This window comes from Ranitomeya variabilis, chromosome 5 (genome assembly GCF_051348905.1).
Source record: "Ranitomeya variabilis isolate aRanVar5 chromosome 5, aRanVar5.hap1, whole genome shotgun sequence".
NCBI classification, from domain to species: Eukaryota; Metazoa; Chordata; class Amphibia; order Anura; family Dendrobatidae; genus Ranitomeya; species Ranitomeya variabilis.
The window spans coordinates 486,319,804-486,341,405 of NC_135236.1; the positions used below are offsets into that span (position 1 = coordinate 486,319,804).

Consider the following 21,602-nt stretch of genomic DNA (forward strand, 5'->3'; position numbering starts at 1 on the left):
CTGTGCCAGGATGGGCATCGACTTGTCTTTTTCGTCTGCATTCCATCCTCAGACTAATGGCCAGACTGAGCGTACTAATCAGACCTTGGAGACTTACTTGAGGTGTTTTGTGTCCGCTGATCAGGACGATTGGCTTGATTTTTTGCCATTGGCAGAGTTTGCCCTTAACAATCGGGCCAGTTCTGCCACTTTGGTTTCTCCATTTTTTTGTAATTCAGGGTTTCACCCTCGCTTTTCGTCCGGTCAATTGGAGTCTTCGGATTGTCCTGGAGTAGATGCTGTGGTTGATAGAATGCATCAGATTTGGGGACAGGTTGTGGACAATCTGAAGTTGTCCCAGGAGAAGACTCAACAGTTCACTAATCGTCATCGGCGTGTCGGTCCTCGTCTTTGTGTTGGGGACCTGGTTTGGTTGTCTTCTCGATTTGTTCCTATGAAGGTCTCGTCTCCTAAGTTTAAGCCTCGGTTTATCGGCCCTTATAGGATTCTGGAGGTTCTCAATCCTGTGTCCTTTCGTTTGGACCTCCCAGCATCTTTTACTATTCATAATGTTTTTCATCGGTCATTGTTGCGGAGGTATGAGGTGCCGGTTGTTCCGTCTGCTGATCCTCCTGCTCCTGTGCTGGTTGAGGGTGAGTTGGAGTATGTGGTGGAAAAGATCTTGGACTCCCGTGTTTCCAGACGGAAACTTCAGTATCTGGTTAAGTGGAAAGGCTATGGTCAGGAGGATAATTCTTGGGTGACAGCATCTGATGTTCATGCTCCTGATTTGGTTCGTGCATTTCATAGTGCTCATCCAGATCGCCCTGGTGGTTCTGGTGAGGGTTCGGTGCCCCCTCCTTAAGGGGGGGGTACTGTTGTGAATTCTGTTTGTGGGCTCCCCCGGTGGTGTTTTATGGTAGTGCCACTTATTTGCCTTCTTCTATCCTTGATCACCTGTTGACACCCATTAGGGGAGTTTCCTATTTAAGGCTGCTTGGCTGCTGGTCTGATGCCGGCCAACAATGTATCAGTAGCATTCTGTTGCATTCTCCTGCCTCAAGATCCTGTTCAGCTAAGTTGAATTTTGTTTCTAGTTTATTCTATTTTTGTCCAGCTATTTGCAATGTGACTCTCTGTAGCTGGAAGCTCTCGTGGACTGGAATTGCCACTCCAGTGGCATGAGTTGTCACTGGAGTTTTAAAGTAATTTCAGGATGGTGTTTTTGAGTAGTGTTTTGAAGTTGACCGTGAAGTGACTCTTTCCTGTACTTCTGCTATCTAGTAAGCGGACCTCACTGTGCTAAATCTGCTGTTCATCCTACGTATGTCTTTTCCTCTTGACTCACCGTCAATATCTGTGGAGGGCTGCTATCTCCTTTTGGGGTTCATCTCTGGAGGTAAGGCAGGCCTGTATATTCCTCTGATAGGGGTAGTTAGATCTCCGGCTGGCGCGTGGTGTCTAGGGCATCGTAGGAAACACTCCCCGGCTACTTCCAGTGTTGTGTCAGGTTCAGGTCACGGTCACTTTAGTTCCCATCACCCGAGAGCTAGTCCGTTGTTATTTTGATTTCCCTGCCATTGGGAAAATCATAACAGAAGACATTTCCAGAAACGCTGGGATGCATTCTCAATGACAGTTCTGCTGTGTGTGTGTGCGTCTGTTCAAGCTGTGCACGACGCGTTTTGAATCTGCATAACTCCGCCTACTTTGACCACACCCTCCATCCCCATTGTGACTGCACATGAATGTTCCGTGCTAAGATTCTATCTACTGCAGGCAGCGCACCTGGTTGGTCAAAAGCATTGGAATACTCACACAGGTGTAGATGGAGATGACAAGCAGATTCAAGATCAGCACAGACACCAGTTTTCCTTTTTTTTCAAATACATATAATACACCACATTTGGAAGTCGGTGGTCCACAAGAGGGAGACAATGGTTTACAAAAGAATTCATGCGGCGGTCACAAATGCGGTATGTATGGCAGAACTACTCATTGGATACTTAAATTGAAACGCCGCCAAGTACTGACAGCAGGGCCTAATTTTGTAGATGGCACAGTATATTTGCAACACTGTAAGAAAGGCCTAATACAGGCCTACATCTCAACACACCTGTTGCAGCAACCAGTAAAGACAAATTGATTGACTGACTGATTGTATATTGAATGCAATACAATGCTTGACATACATAGGTGAAAGCAAGGCCAGGCAAGGCACACAAAATGTTGCAAATGGTCAAGTGAAATCAAGCAAAATGCTACATTTGGCATCTGAAATGTGCTTCGCTGACACTGAAAAGTATTCACATAAAGGGCTAAAAGACAACTTGCGCTGATTTCAATGCAATCTGTTTTTGGAAACCGGATCAGAGAAGGAGCGCAGTGTTCCCGGAGATACTGCAATAACGAGTCAATGCGTGGAGTGGACAGAGCAAGCTCCATTTCCAGCTCCCTGGGCTAAAAATCCATTTAATATGGATAGGGGACGTATCAGATATTAAACTGATAAGAACAGATACTACACTACATCTTGAGCGGCGGCGACGACGACGGATGCATAAGGCCGAGAAACGATAACCAGAAACGGTTTGCCACTTCTGACGCAACTAGGCCTAAAACTGACACCCATTGTGGAGACAGAGCAAAAAGAGTGCCGCAGGGAAGACATTTCCAGAAACGCTGGGATGCATTCTCAATGACAGTTCTGCTGTGTGTGTGTGCGTGTGTTCAAGCTGTGCACGACGCATTTTGAATCTGCATAACTCCGCCTACTTTGACCACACCCTCCATTCCCATTGTGACTGCACATGAATGTTCCGTGCTAAGATTCTATCTACTGCAGGCAGCGCACCTGGTTGGTCAAAAGCATTGGAATACTCACACAGGTGTAGATGGAGAAGACAAGCAGATTCGAGATCAGCACAGACACCAGTTTTCCTTTTTTTTTCAAATACATATAATACACCACATTTGGAAGTCGGTGGTCCACAAGAGGGAGACAATGGTTTACAAAAGAATTCATGCGGCGGTCACAAATGCGGTATGTATGGCAGAACTACTCATTGGATACTTCAATTGAAACGCCGCCAAGTACTGACAGCAGGGGCCTAATTTTGTAGATGGCACAGTATATTTGCAACACTGTAAGAAAGGCCTAGTACAGGCCTACATCTCAACACACCTGTTGCAGCAACCAGTAAAGACAAATTGATTGACTGACTGATTGCATATTGAATGCAATACAATGCTTGACATACATAGGTGAAAGCAAGGCCAGGCAAGGCACACAAAATGTTGCAAATGGTCAAGTGAAATCAAGCAAAATGCTACATTTGGCATCTGAAATGTGCTTCGCTGACACTGAAAAGTATTCACATAAAGGGTTAAAAGACAACTTGCGCTGATTTCAATGCAATCTGTTTTTGGAAACCAGATCAGAGAAGGAGCGCAGTGTTCCCGGAGATACTGCAATAACGAGTCAATGCGTGGAGTGGACAGAGCAAGCTCCATTTCCAGCTCCCTGGGCTAAAAATCCATTTAATATGGATAGGGGACGTATCAGATATTAAACTGATAAGAACAGATACTACACTACATCTTGAGCGGCGGCGACGACGGATGCATAAGGCCGAGAAACGATAACCAGAAATGGTTTGCCACTTCTGACGCACCTAGGCCTAAAACTGACACCCATTGTGGAGACAGAGCAAAAAGAGTGCCGCAGGGAAGACATTTACAGAAACGCTGGGATGCATTCTCAATGACAGTTCTGCTGTGTGTGTGTGCGTCTGTTCAAGCTGTGCACGACGCGTTTTGAATCTGCATAACTCCGCCTACTTTGACCACACCCTCCATCCCCATTGTGACTGCACATGAATGTTCCGTGCTAAGATTCTATCTACTGCAGGCAGCGCACCTGGTTGGTCAAAAGCATTGGAATACTCACACAGGTGTAGATGGAGATGACAAGCAGATTCAAGATCAGCACAGACACCAGTTTTCCTTTTTTTTTCAAATACATATAATACACCACATTTGGAAGTCGGTGGTCCACAAGAGGGAGACAATGGTTTACAAAAGAATTCATGCGGCGGTCACAAATGCGGTATGTATGGCAGAACTACTCATTGGATACTTCAATTGAAACGCCGCCAAGTACTGACAGCAGGGCCTAATTTTGTAGATGGCACAGTATATTTGCAACACTGTAAGAAAGGCCTAATACAGGCCTACATCTCAACACACCTGTTGCAGCAACCAGTAAAGACAAATTGATTGACTGACTGATTGCATATTGAATGCAATACAATGCTTGACATACATAGGTGAAAGCAAGGCCAGGCAAGGCACACAAAATGTTGGAAATGGTCAAGTGAAATCAAGCAAAATGCTACATTTGGCATCTGAAATGTGCTTCGCTGACACTGAAAAGTATTCACATAAAGGGTTAAAAGACAACTTGCGCTGATTTCAATGCAATCTGTTTTTGGAAACCGGATCAGAGAAGGAGCGCAGTGTTCCCGGAGATACTGCAATAACGAGTCAATGCGTGGAGTGGACAGAGCAAGCTCCATTTCCAGCTCCCTGGGCTAAAAATCCATTTAATATGGATAGGGGACGTATCAGATATTAAACTGATAAGAACAGATACTACACTACATCTTGAGCGGCGGCGACGACGGATGCATAAGGCCGAGAAACGATAACCAGAAATGGTTTGCCACTTCTGACGCACCTAGGCCTAAAACTGACACCCATTGTGGAGACAGAGCAAAAAGAGTGCCGCAGGGAAGACTGTTGTGAATTCTGTTTGTGGGCTCCCCCGGTGGTGTTTTATGGTAGTGCCACTTATTTGCCTTCTTCTATCCTTGATCACCTGTTGACACCCATTAGGGGAGTTTCCTATTTAAGGCTGCTTGGCTGCTGGTCTGATGCCGGCCAACAATGTATCAGTAGCATTCTGTTGCATTCTCCTGCCTCAAGATCCTGTTCAGCTAAGTTGAATTTTGTTTCTAGTTTATTCTATTTTTGTCCAGCTATTTGCAATGTGACTCTCTGTAGCTGGAAGCTCTCGTGGACTGGAATTGCCACTCCAGTGGCATGAGTTGTCACTGGAGTTTTAAAGTAATTTCAGGATGGTGTTTTTGAGTAGTGTTTTGAAGTTGACCGTGAAGTGACTCTTTCCTGTACTTCTGCTATCTAGTAAGCGGACCTCACTGTGCTAAATCTGCTGTTCATCCTACGTATGTCTTTTCCTCTTGACTCACCGTCAATATCTGTGGAGGGCTGCTATCTCCTTTTGGGGTTCATCTCTGGAGGTAAGGCAGGCCTGTATATTCCTCTGATAGGGGTAGTTAGATCTCCGGCTGGCGCGTGGTGTCTAGGGCATCGTAGGAAACACTCCCCGGCTACTTCCAGTGTTGTGTCAGGTTCAGGTCACGGTCACTTTAGTTCCCATCACCCGAGAGCTAGTCCGTTGTTATTTTGATTTCCCTGCCATTGGGAAAATCATAACAGAAGACATTTCCAGAAACGCTGGGATGCATTCTCAATGACAGTTCTGCTGTGTGTGTGTGCGTCTGTTCAAGCTGTGCACGACGCGTTTTGAATCTGCATAACTCCGCCTACTTTGACCACACCCTCCATCCCCATTGTGACTGCACATGAATGTTCCGTGCTAAGATTCTATCTACTGCAGGCAGCGCACCTGGTTGGTCAAAAGCATTGGAATACTCACACAGGTGTAGATGGAGATGACAAGCAGATTCAAGATCAGCACAGACACCAGTTTTCCTTTTTTTTCAAATACATATAATACACCACATTTGGAAGTCGGTGGTCCACAAGAGGGAGACAATGGTTTACAAAAGAATTCATGCGGCGGTCACAAATGCGGTATGTATGGCAGAACTACTCATTGGATACTTCAATTGAAACGCCGCCAAGTACTGACAGCAGGGCCTAATTTTGTAGATGGCACAGTATATTTGCAACACTGTAAGAAAGGCCTAATACAGGCCTACATCTCAACACACCTGTTGCAGCAACCAGTAAAGACAAATTGATTGACTGACTGATTGTATATTGAATGCAATACAATGCTTGACATACATAGGTAAAAGCAAGGCCAGGCAAGGCACACAAAATGTTGCAAATGGTCAAGTGAAATCAAGCAAAATGCTACATTTGGCATCTGAAATGTGCTTCGCTGACACTGAAAAGTATTCACATAAAGGGTTAAAAGACAACTTGCGCTGATTTCAACGCAATCTGTTTTTGGAAACCGGATCAGAGAAGGAGCGCAGTGTTCCCGGAGATACTGCAATAACGAGTCAATGCGTGGAGTGGACAGAGCAAGCTCCATTTCCAGCTCCCTGGGCTAAAAATCCATTTAAGGCTACGTTCACATTTGCGGCCAGCGCCGCAGCGTCGGGCGCCGCAGCGGCGCCGCATGCGTCATGCGCCCCTATATTTAACATGGGGGCGCATGGACATGCGGCGCACTTGCGTTTTGCGCCGCATGCGGCGCTGCGGCGCCCGCGTCGGGGCGCAGAGGACGCAGCAAGTTGCATTTTTGCTGCGTCCAAATTCAATGAAAAAAACGACGCATGTGGCGCAAAACGCAGCGTTGTGCATGCGTTTTGCTGCGTTTTTGTTTGCATTGTGCGCTGCGGCGCCGACGCTGCGGCGCACAACGCAAATGTGAACATAGCCTAATATGGATAGGGGACGTATCAGATATTAAACTGATAAGAACAGATACTACACTACATCTTGAGCGGCGGCGACGACGGATGCATAAGGCCGAGAAACGATAACCAGAAATGGTTTGCCACTTCTGACGCACCTAGGCCTAAAACTGACACCCATTGTGGAGACAGAGCAAAAAGAGTGCCGCAGGGAAGACATTTCCAGAAACGCTGGGATGCATTCTCAATGACAGTTCTGCTGTGTGTGTGTGCGTGTGTTCAAGCTGTGCACGACGCGTTTTGAATCTGCATAACTCCGCCTACTTTGACCACACCCTCCATCCCCATTGTGACTGCACATGAATGTTCCGTGCTAAGATTCTATCTACTGCAGGCAGCGCACCTGGTTGGTCAAAAGCATCGGAATACTCACACAGGTGTAGATGGAGAAGACAAGCAGATTCGAGATCAGCACAGACACCAGTTTTCCTTTTTTTTTCAAATACATATAATACACCACATTTGGAAGTCGGTGGTCCACAAGAGGGAGACAATGGTTTACAAAAGAATTCATGCGGCGGTCACAAATGCGGTATGTATGGCAGAACTACTCATTGGATACTTCAATTGAAACGCCGCCAAGTACTGACAGCAGGGGCCTAATTTTGTAGATGGCACAGTATATTTGCAACACTGTAAGAAAGGCCTAATACAGGCCTACATCTCAACACACCTGTTGCAGCAACCAGTAAAGACAAATTGATTGACTGACTGATTGCATATTGAATGCAATACAATGCTTGACATACATAGGTGAAAGCAAGGCCAGGCAAGGCACACAAAATGTTGCAAATGGTCAAGTAAAATCAAGCAAAATGCTACATTTGGCATCTGAAATGTGCTTCGCTGACACTGAAAAGTATTCACATAAAGGGTTAAAAGACAACTTGCGCTGATTTCAATGCAATCTGTTTTTGGAAACCGGATCAGAGAAGGAGCGCAGTGTTCCCGGAGATACTGCAATAACGAGTCAATGCGTGGAGTGGACAGAGCAAGCTCCATTTCCAGCTCCCTGGGCTAAAAATCCATTTAATATGGATAGGGGACGTATCAGATATTAAACTGATAAGAACAGATACTACACTACATCTTGAGCGGCGGCGACGACGGATGCATAAGGCCGAGAAACGATAACCAGAAATGGTTTGCCACTTCTGACGCACCTAGGCCTAAAACTGACACCCATTGTGGAGACAGAGCAAAAAGAGTGCCGCAGGGAAGACATTTCCAGAAACGCTGGGATGCATTCTCAATGACAGTTCTGCTGTGTGTGTGTGCGTCTGTTCAAGCTGTGCACGACGCGTTTTGAATCTGCATAACTCCGCCTACTTTGACCACACCCTCCATCCCCATTGTGACTGCACATGAATGTTCCGTGCTAAGATTCTATCTACTGCAGGCAGCGCACCTGGTTGGTCAAAAGCATTGGAATACTCACACAGGTGTAGATGGAGATGACAAGCAGATTCAAGATCAGCACAGACACCAGTTTTCCTTTTTTTTTCAAATACATATAATACACCACATTTGGAAGTCGGTGGTCCACAAGAGGGAGACAATGGTTTACAAAAGAATTCATGCGGCGGTCACAAATGCGGTATGTATGGCAGAACTACTCATTGGATACTTCAATTGAAACGCCGCCAAGTACTGACAGCAGGGCCTAATTTTGTAGATGGCACAGTATATTTGCAACACTGTAAGAAAGGCCTAATACAGGCCTACATCTCAACACACCTGTTGCAGCAACCAGTAAAGACAAATTGATTGACTGACTGATTGCATATTGAATGCAATACAATGCTTGACATACATAGGTGAAAGCAAGGCCAGGCAAGGCACACAAAATGTTGCAAATGGTCAAGTGAAATCAAGCAAAATGCTACATTTGGCATCTGAAATGTGCTTCGCTGACACTGAAAAGTATTCACATAAAGGGTTAAAAGACAACTTGCGCTGATTTCAATGCAATCTGTTTTTGGAAACCGGATCAGAGAAGGAGCGCAGTGTTCCCGGAGATACTGCAATAACGAGTCAATGCGTGGAGTGGACAGAGCAAGCTCCATTTCCAGCTCCCTGGGCTAAAAATCCATTTAATATGGATAGGGGACGTATCAGATATTAAACTGATAAGAACAGATACTACACTACATCTTGAGCGGCGGCGACGACGGATGCATAAGGCCGAGAAACGATAACCAGAAATGGTTTGCCACTTCTGACGCACCTAGGCCTAAAACTGACACCCATTGTGGAGACAGAGCAAAAAGAGTGCCGCAGGGAAGACATTTCCAGAAACGCTGGGATGCATTCTCAATGACAGTTCTGCTGTGTGTGTGTGCGTCTGTTCAAGCTGTGCACGACGCGTTTTGAATCTGCATAACTCCGCCTACTTTGACCACACCCTCCATCCCCATTGTGACTGCACATGAATGTTCCGTGCTAAGATTCTATCTACTGCAGGCAGCGCACCTGGTTGGTCAAAAGCATTGGAATACTCACACAGGTGTAGATGGAGATGACAAGCAGATTCAAGATCAGCACAGACACCAGTTTTCCTTTTTTTTTCAAATACATATAATACACCACATTTGGAAGTCGGTGGTCCACAAGAGGGAGACAATGGTTTACAAAAGAATTCATGCGGCGGTCACAAATGCGGTATGTATGGCAGAACTACTCATTGGATACTTCAATTGAAACGCCGCCAAGTACTGACAGCAGGGCCTAATTTTGTAGATGGCACAGTATATTTGCAACACTGTAAGAAAGGCCTAATACAGGCCTACATCTCAACACACCTGTTGCAGCAACCAGTAAAGACAAATTGATTGACTGACTGATTGCATATTGAATGCAATACAATGCTTGACATACATAGGTGAAAGCAAGGCCAGGCAAGGCACACAAAATGTTGCAAATGGTCAAGTGAAATCAAGCAAAATGCTACATTTGGCATCTGAAATGTGCTTCGCTGACACTGAAAAGTATTCACATAAAGGGTTAAAAGACAACTTGCGCTGATTTCAATGCAATCTGTTTTTGGAAACCGGATCAGAGAAGGAGCGCAGTGTTCCCGGAGATACTGCAATAACGAGTCAATGCGTGGAGTGGACAGAGCAAGCTCCATTTCCAGCTCCCTGGGCTAAAAATCCATTTAATATGGATAGGGGACGTATCAGATATTAAACTGATAAGAACAGATACTACACTACATCTTGAGCGGCGGCGACGACGGATGCATAAGGCCGAGAAACGATAACCAGAAATGGTTTGCCACTTCTGACGCACCTAGGCCTAAAACTGACACCCATTGTGGAGACAGAGCAAAAAGAGTGCCGCAGGGAAGACTGTTGTGAATTCTGTTTGTGGGCTCCCCCGGTGGTGTTTTATGGTAGTGCCACTTATTTGCCTTCTTCTATCCTTGATCACCTGTTGACACCCATTAGGGGAGTTTCCTATTTAAGGCTGCTTGGCTGCTGGTCTGATGCCGGCCAACAATGTATCAGTAGCATTCTGTTGCATTCTCCTGCCTCAAGATCCTGTTCAGCTAAGTTGAATTTTGTTTCTAGTTTATTCTATTTTTGTCCAGCTATTTGCAATGTGACTCTCTGTAGCTGGAAGCTCTCGTGGACTGGAATTGCCACTCCAGTGGCATGAGTTGTCACTGGAGTTTTAAAGTAATTTCAGGATGGTGTTTTTGAGTAGTGTTTTGAAGTTGACCGTGAAGTGACTCTTTCCTGTACTTCTGCTATCTAGTAAGCGGACCTCACTGTGCTAAATCTGCTGTTCATCCTACGTATGTCTTTTCCTCTTGACTCACCGTCAATATCTGTGGAGGGCTGCTATCTCCTTTTGGGGTTCATCTCTGGAGGTAAGGCAGGCCTGTATATTCCTCTGATAGGGGTAGTTAGATCTCCGGCTGGCGCGTGGTGTCTAGGGCATCGTAGGAAACACTCCCCGGCTACTTCCAGTGTTGTGTCAGATTCAGGTCACGGTCACTTTAGTTCCCATCACCCGAGAGCTAGTCCATTGTTATTTTGATTTCCCTGCCATTGGGAAAATCATAACAGTTTGGCCGGACCTCATGTGTTAAAACTATGCACTAAAGCAGGAAAGGATATGAAAAGGTTTTTTTTCCTTCTGTGTTTGGAAAGTGCACCTTAGTGCTTATTTGTACTCCTTGCTTAAACTGCAGTCTTCAGCCTTTTTTTTTTTTTCCTCTCCTCTTAATCTCTGAATGGCTTTGGTTACACCTGTTTGAATCATGGATCCACAGAGTTTGGTTGCAGGTCTGAATAACCTGGCTACAAAGGTCCAGAACTTACAAGATTTTGTTATACGTGCTCCAATGTCTGAACCTAAGATCCCTATGCCTGAATTTTTTACCGGAGACAGATCCCGTTTTTTGAATTTCAGAGAGAATTGTAAATTGTTTTTGTCTCTGAAATCTCACTCTGCTGGTGATCCTGCGCAACAGGTTAAAATTGTTATTTCTCTATTGCGGGGTGACCCACAAAGTTGGGCATTTGCATTGTCGCCAGGGGATCCTGCGTTATTAAATGTAGATGCGTTTTTTCTGGCTTTGGGGTTGCTTTATGAAGAACCTAATTTAGAGATTTTGGCTGAGAAAGCCTTGATAGCTCTTTCTCAAGGGCAAGATGAAGCTGAGATATACTGCCAAAAATTTCGTAAATGGTCGGTGCTTACTAAATGGAATGAGTGCGCTCTAGCAGCTAATTTCAGAGAAGGTCTCTCTGATGCCGTGAAGGATGTCATGGTGGGGTTCCCTGTGCCTACAGGTCTGAATGATGCCATGAAATTGGCTATCCAGATTGATCGGCGTTTACGGGAGCGCAAATCTGTGCACCATATGGCGGTATCTTCTGAGCAAAAATCTGTGCACCATATGGCGGTATCTTTTGAGCAAAGACCTGTGCACCATATGGCGGTATCTTCTGAGCAAAAACCTGTGCACCATATGGCGGTATCTTCTGAGCAAAAACCTGTGCATCATTTGGCGGTGACCTCTGAAAAGGCACCAGAGCATATGCAATGCGATAGTGTATTGTCTAGAGGCGAACGACAGAATTACAGGCGCAAAAATGGGTTGTGCTTCTATTGTGGAGATCCAGCTCATGTTATATCAGCATGCTCTAAACGCATAAAGAAGGTTGATAAAAAGGTTGATAAATCTTTTTCTATGGGTACCTTGCAGTCTAAATTTCTTTTGTCCGTGACATTGATTTGTACTTTATCATCTGTTACTGTGGATGCTTATGTGGATTCTGGCGCCGCTCTGAGTCTCATGGATTGGTCCTTTGCCAAGCGTTGTGGGTTTGATTTAGAGCCTCTGGAGGTTTCTATTCCCTTAAAGGGTATTGATTCTACACCTTTGGCTAGCAATAAACCACAATATTGGACACAAGTGACTATGCATCTGTCCCCAGACCATCAGGAGATTATTTGTTTCCTTGTGTTATATAATCTACACGACGTATTAGTACTTGGATTACCATGGTTACAAATTCATAATCCAGTCTTGGACTGGAGATCAATGTCTGTGCTGAGCTGGGGATGTCAGGGGATTCATGGGGATGCACCTTTGGTTCCCATTTCTTCATCTACTCCCTCTGAGATCCCAGCATTTCTGTCAGATTTTTATGATGTCTTTCAGGAGCCTAAAACTGATTCTCTCCCTCCTCACAGAGAGTGTGACTGCGCTATTGAGTTGATTCCCGGTAGTAAATTTCCTAAGGGTCGCTTGTTTAATTTGTCTGTACCTGAACATACTGCTATGCGGGAGTATATCAGAGAATCTTTGGAAAAGGGTCATATTCGCCCCTCTTTGTCTCCACTGGGGGCAGGGTTTTTCTTTGTGGGTAAAAAGGATGGTTCATTGAGACCTTGTATCGACTATCGACTTCTGAATAAGATTACAGTTAAATACCAGTATCCGTTACCTTTACTGACTGATCTTTTTGCTCGTATAAAGGGGGCGAAGTGGTTCACTAAGATCGATCTACGTGGTGCGTATAATTTGGTGCGGATTAAGCAGGGGGATGAGTGGAAGACCGCATTTAATACGCCTGAAGGCCATTTTGAGTATTTGGTAATGCCTTTCGGTCTCGCGAATGCCCCTTCCGTTTTTCAGTCCTTTATGCACGATATTTTCCGTGAATATCTGGATAAATTTATGATTGTGTATTTGGATGATATTTTGATTTTTTCGGAGGACTGGGAATCTCATGTTCAACAGGTCAGGAGAGTTTTTCAGGTTTTACGAGCTAATTCTCTATTTGTGAAGGGCTCAAAGTGTATTTTTGGGGTTCAGAGAATTTCCTTTTTGGGATATATTTTTTCCCCTTCATCTATGGAGATGGACCCTGTTAAGGTTCAGGCTATTTGTGATTGGGTACAACCTACTTCTCTAAAGAGTCTTCAGAAATTCTTGGGATTTGCTAATTTCTATCGCCGATTCATAGCGGGTTTTTCTGCCATTGCTAAACCTTTGACTGATTTGACCAAGAAGGGTGCTGATGTTGCTAATTGGTCCTCTGCGGCTGTGGAGGCCTTTCGGGAGCTTAAGCGCCGCTTTTCTTCTGCTCCTGTGTTGCGCCAGCCTGATGTTTCGCTCCCGTTCCAGGTTGAAGTAGATGCTTCCGAGATCGGAGCAGGTGCAGTTTTGTCGCAGAAAGGTCCTGACTGCTCAGTGATGAGACCATGTGCGTTTTTCTCTCGAAAGTTTTCGCCCGCTGAGCGAAATTATGATGTTGGAAATCGGGAGCTCTTGGCCATGAAGTGGGCATTTGAGGAGTGGCGTCATTGGCTTGAGGGTGCTAGACACCAGGTGGTGGTCTTGACTGACCACAAAAATCTAATTTATCTTGAGTCAGCCAGGCGTCTGAATCCTAGACAGGCGCGCTGGTCGTTGTTTTTCTCTCGATTTAACTTTGTGGTTTCATATCTGCCTGGGTCTAAGAATGTGAGGGCGGATGCCCTCTCTAGGAGTTTTGAGCCTGACTCGCCTGGTGATTCCGAACCTACTGGCATCCTGAAGGATGGGGTGATATTGTCAGCTGTCTCCCCAGATCTGCGGCGCTCTTTGCAGGAGTTTCAGGTGGATAGGCCTGATCGCTGTCCGCCTGGTAGATTGTTTGTCCCTGATGACTGGACCAGTAGAGTTATTTCGGAGGTTCACTCTTCCGCGTTGGCAGGTCATCCTGGAATTTTTGGCACCAGGGATCTGGTGTCTAGGTCCTTCTGGTGGCCTTCCTTGTCTCGAGATGTACGTATTTTTGTGCAGTCTTGTGATGTTTGTGCTCGGGCTAAGCCCTGCTGTTCCCGGGCCAGCGGGTTGTTGTTGCCCTTGCCTATTCCTAAGAGGCCTTGGACGCACATCTCTATGGACTTTATTTCTGACCTTCCTGTTTCTCGTAGGATGTCCGTCATCTGGGTGGTGTGTGACCGTTTTTCCAAGATGGTTCACTTGGTACCTTTGCCCAAATTGCCCTCCTCCTCTGAGCTGGTCCCTCTATTTTTTCAGAATGTTGTGCGTTTGCATGGTATTCCTGAGAATATAGTGTCTGACAGGGGTACTCAGTTTGTGTCTAGATTTTGGCGGGCGTTCTGTGCCAGGATGGGCATCGACTTGTCTTTTTCGTCTGCATTCCATCCTCAGACTAATGGCCAGACTGAGCGTACTAATCAGACCTTGGAGACTTACTTGAGGTGTTTTGTGTCCGCTGATCAGGACGATTGGCTTGATTTTTTGCCATTGGCAGAGTTTGCCCTTAACAATCGGGCCAGTTCTGCCACTTTGGTTTCTCCATTTTTTTGTAATTCAGGGTTTCACCCTCGCTTTTCGTCCGGTCAATTGGAGTCTTCGGATTGTCCTGGAGTAGATGCTGTGGTTGATAGAATGCATCAGATTTGGGGACAGGTTGTGGACAATCTGAAGTTGTCCCAGGAGAAGACTCAACAGTTCACTAATCGTCATCGGCGTGTCGGTCCTCGTCTTTGTGTTGGGGACCTGGTTTGGTTGTCTTCTCGATTTGTTCCTATGAAGGTCTCGTCTCCTAAGTTTAAGCCTCGGTTTATCGGCCCTTATAGGATTCTGGAGGTTCTCAATCCTGTGTCCTTTCGTTTGGACCTCCCAGCATCTTTTACTATTCATAATGTTTTTCATCGGTCATTGTTGCGGAGGTATGAGGTGCCGGTTGTTCCGTCTGCTGATCCTCCTGCTCCTGTGCTGGTTGAGGGTGAGTTGGAGTATGTGGTGGAAAAGATCTTGGACTCCCGTGTTTCCAGACGGAAACTTCAGTATCTGGTTAAGTGGAAAGGCTATGGTCAGGAGGATAATTCTTGGGTGACAGCATCTGATGTTCATGCTCCTGATTTGGTTCGTGCATTTCATAGTGCTCATCCAGATCGCCCTGGTGGTTCTGGTGAGGGTTCGGTGCCCCCTCCTTAAGGGGGGGGTACTGTTGTGAATTCTGTTTGTGGGCTCCCCCGGTGGTGTTTTATGGTAGTGCCACTTATTTGCCTTCTTCTATCCTTGATCACCTGTTGACACCCATTAGGGGAGTTTCCTATTTAAGGCTGCTTGGCTGCTGGTCTGATGCCGGCCAACAATGTATCAGTAGCATTCTGTTGCATTCTCCTGCCTCAAGATCCTGTTCAGCTAAGTTGAATTTTGTTTCTAGTTTATTCTATTTTTGTCCAGCTATTTGCAATGTGACTCTCTGTAGCTGGAAGCTCTCGTGGACTGGAATTGCCACTCCAGTGGCATGAGTTGTCACTGGAGTTTTAAAGTAATTTCAGGATGGTGTTTTTGAGTAGTGTTTTGAAGTTGACCGTGAAGTGACTCTTTCCTGTACTTCTGCTATCTAGTAAGCGGACCTCACTGTGCTAAATCTGCTGTTCATCCTACGTATGTCTTTTCCTCTTGACTCACCGTCAATATCTGTGGAGGGCTGCTATCTCCTTTTGGGGTTCATCTCTGGAGGTAAGGCAGGCCTGTATATTCCTCTGATAGGGGTAGTTAGATCTCCGGCTGGCGCGTGGTGTCTAGGGCATCGTAGGAAACACTCCCCGGCTACTTCCAGTGTTGTGTCAGGTTCAGGTCACGGTCACTTTAGTTCCCATCACCCGAGAGCTAGTCCGTTGTTATTTTGATTTCCCTGCCATTGGGAAAATCATAACAGAAGACATTTCCAGAAACGCTGGGATGCATTCTCAATGACAGTTCTGCTGTGTGTGTGTGCGTCTGTTCAAGCTGTGCACGACGCGTTTTGAATCTGCATAACTCCGCCTACTTTGACCACACCCTCCATCCCCATTGTGACTGCACATGAATGTTCCGTGCTAAGATTCTATCTACTGCAGGCAGCGCACCTGGTTGGTCAAAAGCATTGGAATACTCACACAGGTGTAGATGGAGATGACAAGCAGATTCAAGATCAGCACAGACACCAGTTTTCCTTTTTTTTCAAATACATATAATACACCACATTTGGAAGTCGGTGGTCCACAAGAGGGAGACAATGGTTTACAAAAGAATTCATGCGGCGGTCACAAATGCGGTATGTATGGCAGAACTACTCATTGGATACTTAAATTGAAACGCCGCCAAGTACTGACAGCAGGGCCTAATTTTGTAGATGGCACAGTATATTTGCAACACTGTAAGAAAGGCCTAATACAGGCCTACATCTCAACACACCTGTTGCAGCAACCAGTAAAGACAAATTGATTGACTGACTGATTGTATATTGAATGCAATACAATGCTTGACATACATAGGTGAAAGCAAGGCCAGGCAAGGCACACAAAATGTTGCAAATGGTCAAGTGAAATCAAGCAAAATGCTACATTTGGCATCTGAAATGTGCTTCGCTGACACTGAAAAGTATTCACATAAAGGGCTAAAAGACAACTTGCGCTGATTTCAATGCAATCTGTTTTTGGAAACCGGATCAGAGAAGGAGCGCAGTGTTCCCGGAGATACTGCAATAACGAGTCAATGCGTGGAGTGGACAGAGCAAGCTCCATTTCCAGCTCCCTGGGCTAAAAATCCATTTAATATGGATAGGGGACGTATCAGATATTAAACTGATAAGAACAGATACTACACTACATCTTGAGCGGCGACGACGACGACGGATGCATAAGGCCGAGAAACGATAACCAGAAACGGTTTGCCACTTCTGACGCAACTAGGCCTAAAACTGACACCCATTGTGGAGACAGAGCAAAAAGAGTGCCGCAGGGAAGACATTTCCAGAAACGCTGGGATGCATTCTCAATGACAGTTCTGCTGTGTGTGTGTGCGTGTGTTCAAGCTGTGCACGACGCATTTTGAATCTGCATAACTCCGCCTACTTTGACCACACCCTCCATTCCCATTGTGACTGCACATGAATGTTCCGTGCTAAGATTCTATCTACTGCAGGCAGCGCACCTGGTTGGTCAAAAGCATTGGAATACTCACACAGGTGTAGATGGAGAAGACAAGCAGATTCGAGATCAGCACAGACACCAGTTTTCCTTTTTTTTTCAAATACATATAATACACCACATTTGGAAGTCGGTGGTCCACAAGAGGGAGACAATGGTTTACAAAAGAATTCATGCGGCGGTCACAAATGCGGTATGTATGGCAGAACTACTCATTGGATACTTCAATTGAAACGCCGCCAAGTACTGACACCAGGGGCCTAATTTTGTAGATGGCACAGTATATTTGCAACACTGTAAGAAAGGCCTAATACAGGCCTACATCTCAACACACCTGTTGCAGCAACCAGTAAAGACAAATTGATTGACTGACTGATTGCATATTGAATGCAATACAATGCTTGACATACATAGGTGAAAGCAAGGCCAGGCAAGGCACACAAAATGTTGCAAATGGTCAAGTGAAATCAAGCAAAATGCTACATTTGGCATCTGAAATGTGCTTCGCTGACACTGAAAAGTATTCACATAAAGGGTTAAAAGACAACTTGCGCTGATTTCAATGCAATCTGTTTTTGGAAACCGGATCAGAGAAGGAGCGCAGTGTTCCCGGAGATACTGCAATAACGAGTCAATGCGTGGAGTGGACAGAGCAAGCTCCATTTCCAGCTCCCTGGGCTAAAAATCCATTTAATATGGATAGGGGACGTATCAGATATTAAACTGATAAGAACAGATACTACACTACATCTTGAGCGGCGGCGACGACGGATGCATAAGGCCGAGAAACGATAACCAGAAATGGTTTGCCACTTCTGACGCACCTAGGCCTAAAACTGACACCCATTGTGGAGACAGAGCAAAAAGAGTGCCGCAGGGAAGACTGTTGTGAATTCTGTTTGTGGGCTCCCCCGGTGGTGTTTTATGGTAGTGCCACTTATTTGCCTTCTTCTATCCTTGATCACCTGTTGACACCCATTAGGGGAGTTTCCTATTTAAGGCTGCTTGGCTGCTGGTCTGATGCCGGCCAACAATGTATCAGTAGCATTCTGTTGCATTCTCCTGCCTCAAGATCCTGTTCAGCTAAGTTGAATTTTGTTTCTAGTTTATTCTATTTTTGTCCAGCTATTTGCAATGTGACTCTCTGTAGCTGGAAGCTCTCGTGGACTGGAATTGCCACTCCAGTGGCATGAGTTGTCACTGGAGTTTTAAAGTAATTTCAGGATGGTGTTTTTGAGTAGTGTTTTGAAGTTGACCGTGAAGTGACTCTTTCCTGTACTTCTGCTATCTAGTAAGCGGACCTCACTGTGCTAAATCTGCTGTTCATCCTACGTATGTCTTTTCCTCTTGACTCACCGTCAATATCTGTGGAGGGCTGCTATCTCCTTTTGGGGTTCATCTCTGGAGGTAAGGCAGGCCTGTATATTCCTCTGATAGGGGTAGTTAGATCTCCGGCTGGCGCGTGGTGTCTAGGGCATCGTAGGAAACACTCCCCGGCTACTTCCAGTGTTGTGTCAGATTCAGGTCACGGTCACTTTAGTTCCCATCACCCGAGAGCTAGTCCATTGTTATTTTGATTTCCCTGCCATTGGGAAAATCATAACAGTTTGGCCGGACCTCATGTGTTAAAACTATGCACTAAAGCAGGAAAGGATATGAAAAGGTTTTTTTTCCTTCTGTGTTTGGAAAGTGCACCTTAGTGCTTATTTGTACTCCTTGCTTAAACTGCAGTCTTCAGCCTTTTTTTTTTTTTCCTCTCCTCTTAATCTCTGAATGGCTTTGGTTACACCTGTTTGAATCATGGATCCACAGAGTTTGGTTGCAGGTCTGAATAACCTGGCTACAAAGGTCCAGAACTTACAAGATTTTGTTATACGTGCTCCAATGTCTGAACCTAAGATCCCTATGCCTGAATTTTTTACCGGAGACAGATCCCGTTTTTTGAATTTCAGAGAGAATTGTAAATTGTTTTTGTCTCTGAAATCTCACTCTGCTGGTGATCCTGCGCAACAGGTTAAAATTGTTATTTCTCTATTGCGGGGTGACCCACAAAGTTGGGCATTTGCATTGTCGCCAGGGGATCCTGCGTTATTAAATGTAGATGCGTTTTTTCTGGCTTTGGGGTTGCTTTATGAAGAACCTAATTTAGAGATTTTGGCTGAGAAAGCCTTGATAGCTCTTTCTCAAGGGCAAGATGAAGCTGAGATATACTGCCAAAAATTTCGTAAATGGTCGGTGCTTACTAAATGGAATGAGTGCGCTCTAGCAGCTAATTTCAGAGAAGGTCTCTCTGATGCCGTGAAGGATGTCATGGTGGGGTTCCCTGTGCCTACAGGTCTGAATGATGCCATGAAATTGGCTATCCAGATTGATCGGCGTTTACGGGAGCGCAAATCTGTGCACCATATGGCGGTATCTTCTGAGCAAAAATCTGTGCACCATATGGCGGTATCTTTTGAGCAAAGACCTGTGCACCATATGGCGGTATCTTCTGAGCAAAAACCTGTGCACCATATGGCGGTATCTTCTGAGCAAAAACCTGTGCATCATTTGGCGGTGACCTCTGAAAAGGCACCAGAGCATATGCAATGCGATAGTGTATTGTCTAGAGGCGAACGACAGAATTACAGGCGCAAAAATGGGTTGTGCTTCTATTGTGGAGATCCAGCTCATGTTATATCAGCATGCTCTAAACGCATAAAGAAGGTTGATAAAAAGGTTGATAAATCTTTTTCTATGGGTACCTTGCAGTCTAAATTTCTTTTGTCCGTGACATTGATTTGTACTTTATCATCTGTTACTGTGGATGCTTATGTGGATTCTGGCGCCGCTCTGAGTCTCATGGATTGGTCCTTTGCCAAGCGTTGTGGGTTTGATTTAGAGCCTCTGGAGGTTTCTATTCCCTTAAAGGGTATTGATTCTACACCTTTGGCTAGCAATAAACCACAATATTGGACACAAGTGACTATGCATCTGTCCCCAGACCATCAGGAGATTATTCGTTTCCTTGTGTTATATAATCTACACGACGTATTAGTACTTGGATTACCATGGTTACAAATTCATAATCCAGTCTTGGACTGGAGATCAATGTCTGTGCTGAGCTGGGGATGTCAGGGGATTCATGGGGATGCACCTTTGGTTCCCATTTCTTCATCTACTCCCTCTGAGATCCCAGCATTTCTGTCAGATTTTTATGATGTCTTTCAGGAGCCTAAAACTGATTCTCTCCCTCCTCACAGAGAGTGTGACTGCGCTATTGAGTTGATTCCCGGTAGTAAATTTCCTAAGGGTCGCTTGTTTAATTTGTCTGTACCTGAACATACTGCTATGCGGGAGTATATCAGAGAATCTTTGGAAAAGGGTCATATTCGCCCCTCTTTGTCTCCACTGGGGGCAGGGTTTTTCTTTGTGGGTAAAAAGGATGGTTCATTGAGACCTTGTATCGACTATCGACTTCTGAATAAGATTACAGTTAAATACCAGTATCCGTTACCTTTACTGACTGATCTTTTTGCTCGTATAAAGGGGGCGAAGTGGTTCACTAAGATCGATCTACGTGGTGCGTATAATTTGGTGTGGATTAAGCAGGGGGATGAGTGGAAGACCGCATTTAATACGCCTGAAGGCCATTTTGAGTATTTGGTAATGCCTTTCGGTCTCGCGAATGCCCCTTCCGTTTTTCAGTCCTTTATGCACGATATTTTCCGTGAATATCTGGATAAATTTATGATTGTGTATTTGGATGATATTTTGATTTTTTCGGAGGACTGGGAATCTCATGTTCAACAGGTCAGGAGAGTTTTTCAGGTTTTACGAGCTAATTCTCTATTTGTGAAGGGCTCAAAGTGTATTTTTGGGGTTCAGAGAATTTCCTTTTTGGGATATATTTTTTCCCCTTCATCTATGGAGATGGACCCTGTTAAGGTTCAGGCTATTTGTGATTGGGTACAACCTACTTCTCTAAAGAGTCTTCAGAAATTCTTGGGATTTGCTAATTTCTATCGCCGATTCATAGCGGGTTTTTCTGCCATTGCTAAACCTTTGACTGATTTGACCAAGAAGGGTGCTGATGTTGCTAATTGGTCCTCTGCGGCTGTGGAGGCCTTTCGGGAGCTTAAGCGCCGCTTTTCTTCTGCTCCTGTGTTGCGCCAGCCTGATGTTTCGCTCCCGTTCCAGGTTGAAGTAGATGCTTCCGAGATCGGAGCAGGTGCAGTTTTGTCGCAGAAAGGTCCTGACTGCTCAGTGATGAGACCATGTGCGTTTTTCTCTCGAAAGTTTTCGCCCGCTGAGCGAAATTATGATGTTGGAAATCGGGAGCTCTTGGCCATGAAGTGGGCATTTGAGGAGTGGCGTCATTGGCTTGAGGGTGCTAGACACCAGGTGGTGGTCTTGACTGACCACAAAAATCTA

General features: G+C 45.3%; 6 non-coding genes and 3 pseudogenes across 6 annotated transcripts; all 9 read right to left on the reverse strand.

Annotated features, from left to right (window-relative positions):
• Window positions 1-2,354: 2,354 nt before the first annotated feature.
• LOC143777342 (U2 spliceosomal RNA) lies at window positions 2,355-2,557 on the reverse strand (annotated as a pseudogene).
• Window positions 2,558-3,422: 865 nt separating this feature from the next.
• On the reverse strand, window positions 3,423-3,622 carry LOC143777320 (U2 spliceosomal RNA). The gene has a single exon (XR_013216093.1). It is a non-coding gene; the product is annotated as a U2 spliceosomal RNA (small nuclear RNA).
• Window positions 3,623-4,486: 864 nt separating this feature from the next.
• On the reverse strand, window positions 4,487-4,686 carry LOC143777321 (U2 spliceosomal RNA). The gene has a single exon (XR_013216094.1). It is a non-coding gene; the product is annotated as a U2 spliceosomal RNA (small nuclear RNA).
• A 1,904-nt stretch (window positions 4,687-6,590) lies between these two features.
• On the reverse strand, window positions 6,591-6,798 carry LOC143777398 (U2 spliceosomal RNA; annotated as a pseudogene).
• Window positions 6,799-7,663: 865 nt separating this feature from the next.
• LOC143777322 (U2 spliceosomal RNA) lies at window positions 7,664-7,863 on the reverse strand. The gene has a single exon (XR_013216095.1). It is a non-coding gene; the product is annotated as a U2 spliceosomal RNA (small nuclear RNA).
• Window positions 7,864-8,727: 864 nt separating this feature from the next.
• Window positions 8,728-8,927, reverse strand: LOC143777323 (U2 spliceosomal RNA). Its single transcript, XR_013216096.1, has one exon. It is a non-coding gene; the product is annotated as a U2 spliceosomal RNA (small nuclear RNA).
• An 864-nt stretch (window positions 8,928-9,791) lies between these two features.
• Window positions 9,792-9,991, reverse strand: LOC143777324 (U2 spliceosomal RNA). Its single transcript, XR_013216097.1, has one exon. It is a non-coding gene; the product is annotated as a U2 spliceosomal RNA (small nuclear RNA).
• A 6,723-nt stretch (window positions 9,992-16,714) lies between these two features.
• Window positions 16,715-16,917, reverse strand: LOC143777346 (U2 spliceosomal RNA; annotated as a pseudogene).
• An 865-nt stretch (window positions 16,918-17,782) lies between these two features.
• Window positions 17,783-17,982, reverse strand: LOC143777325 (U2 spliceosomal RNA). Its single transcript, XR_013216098.1, has one exon. It is a non-coding gene; the product is annotated as a U2 spliceosomal RNA (small nuclear RNA).
• Window positions 17,983-21,602: the final 3,620 nt, after the last annotated feature.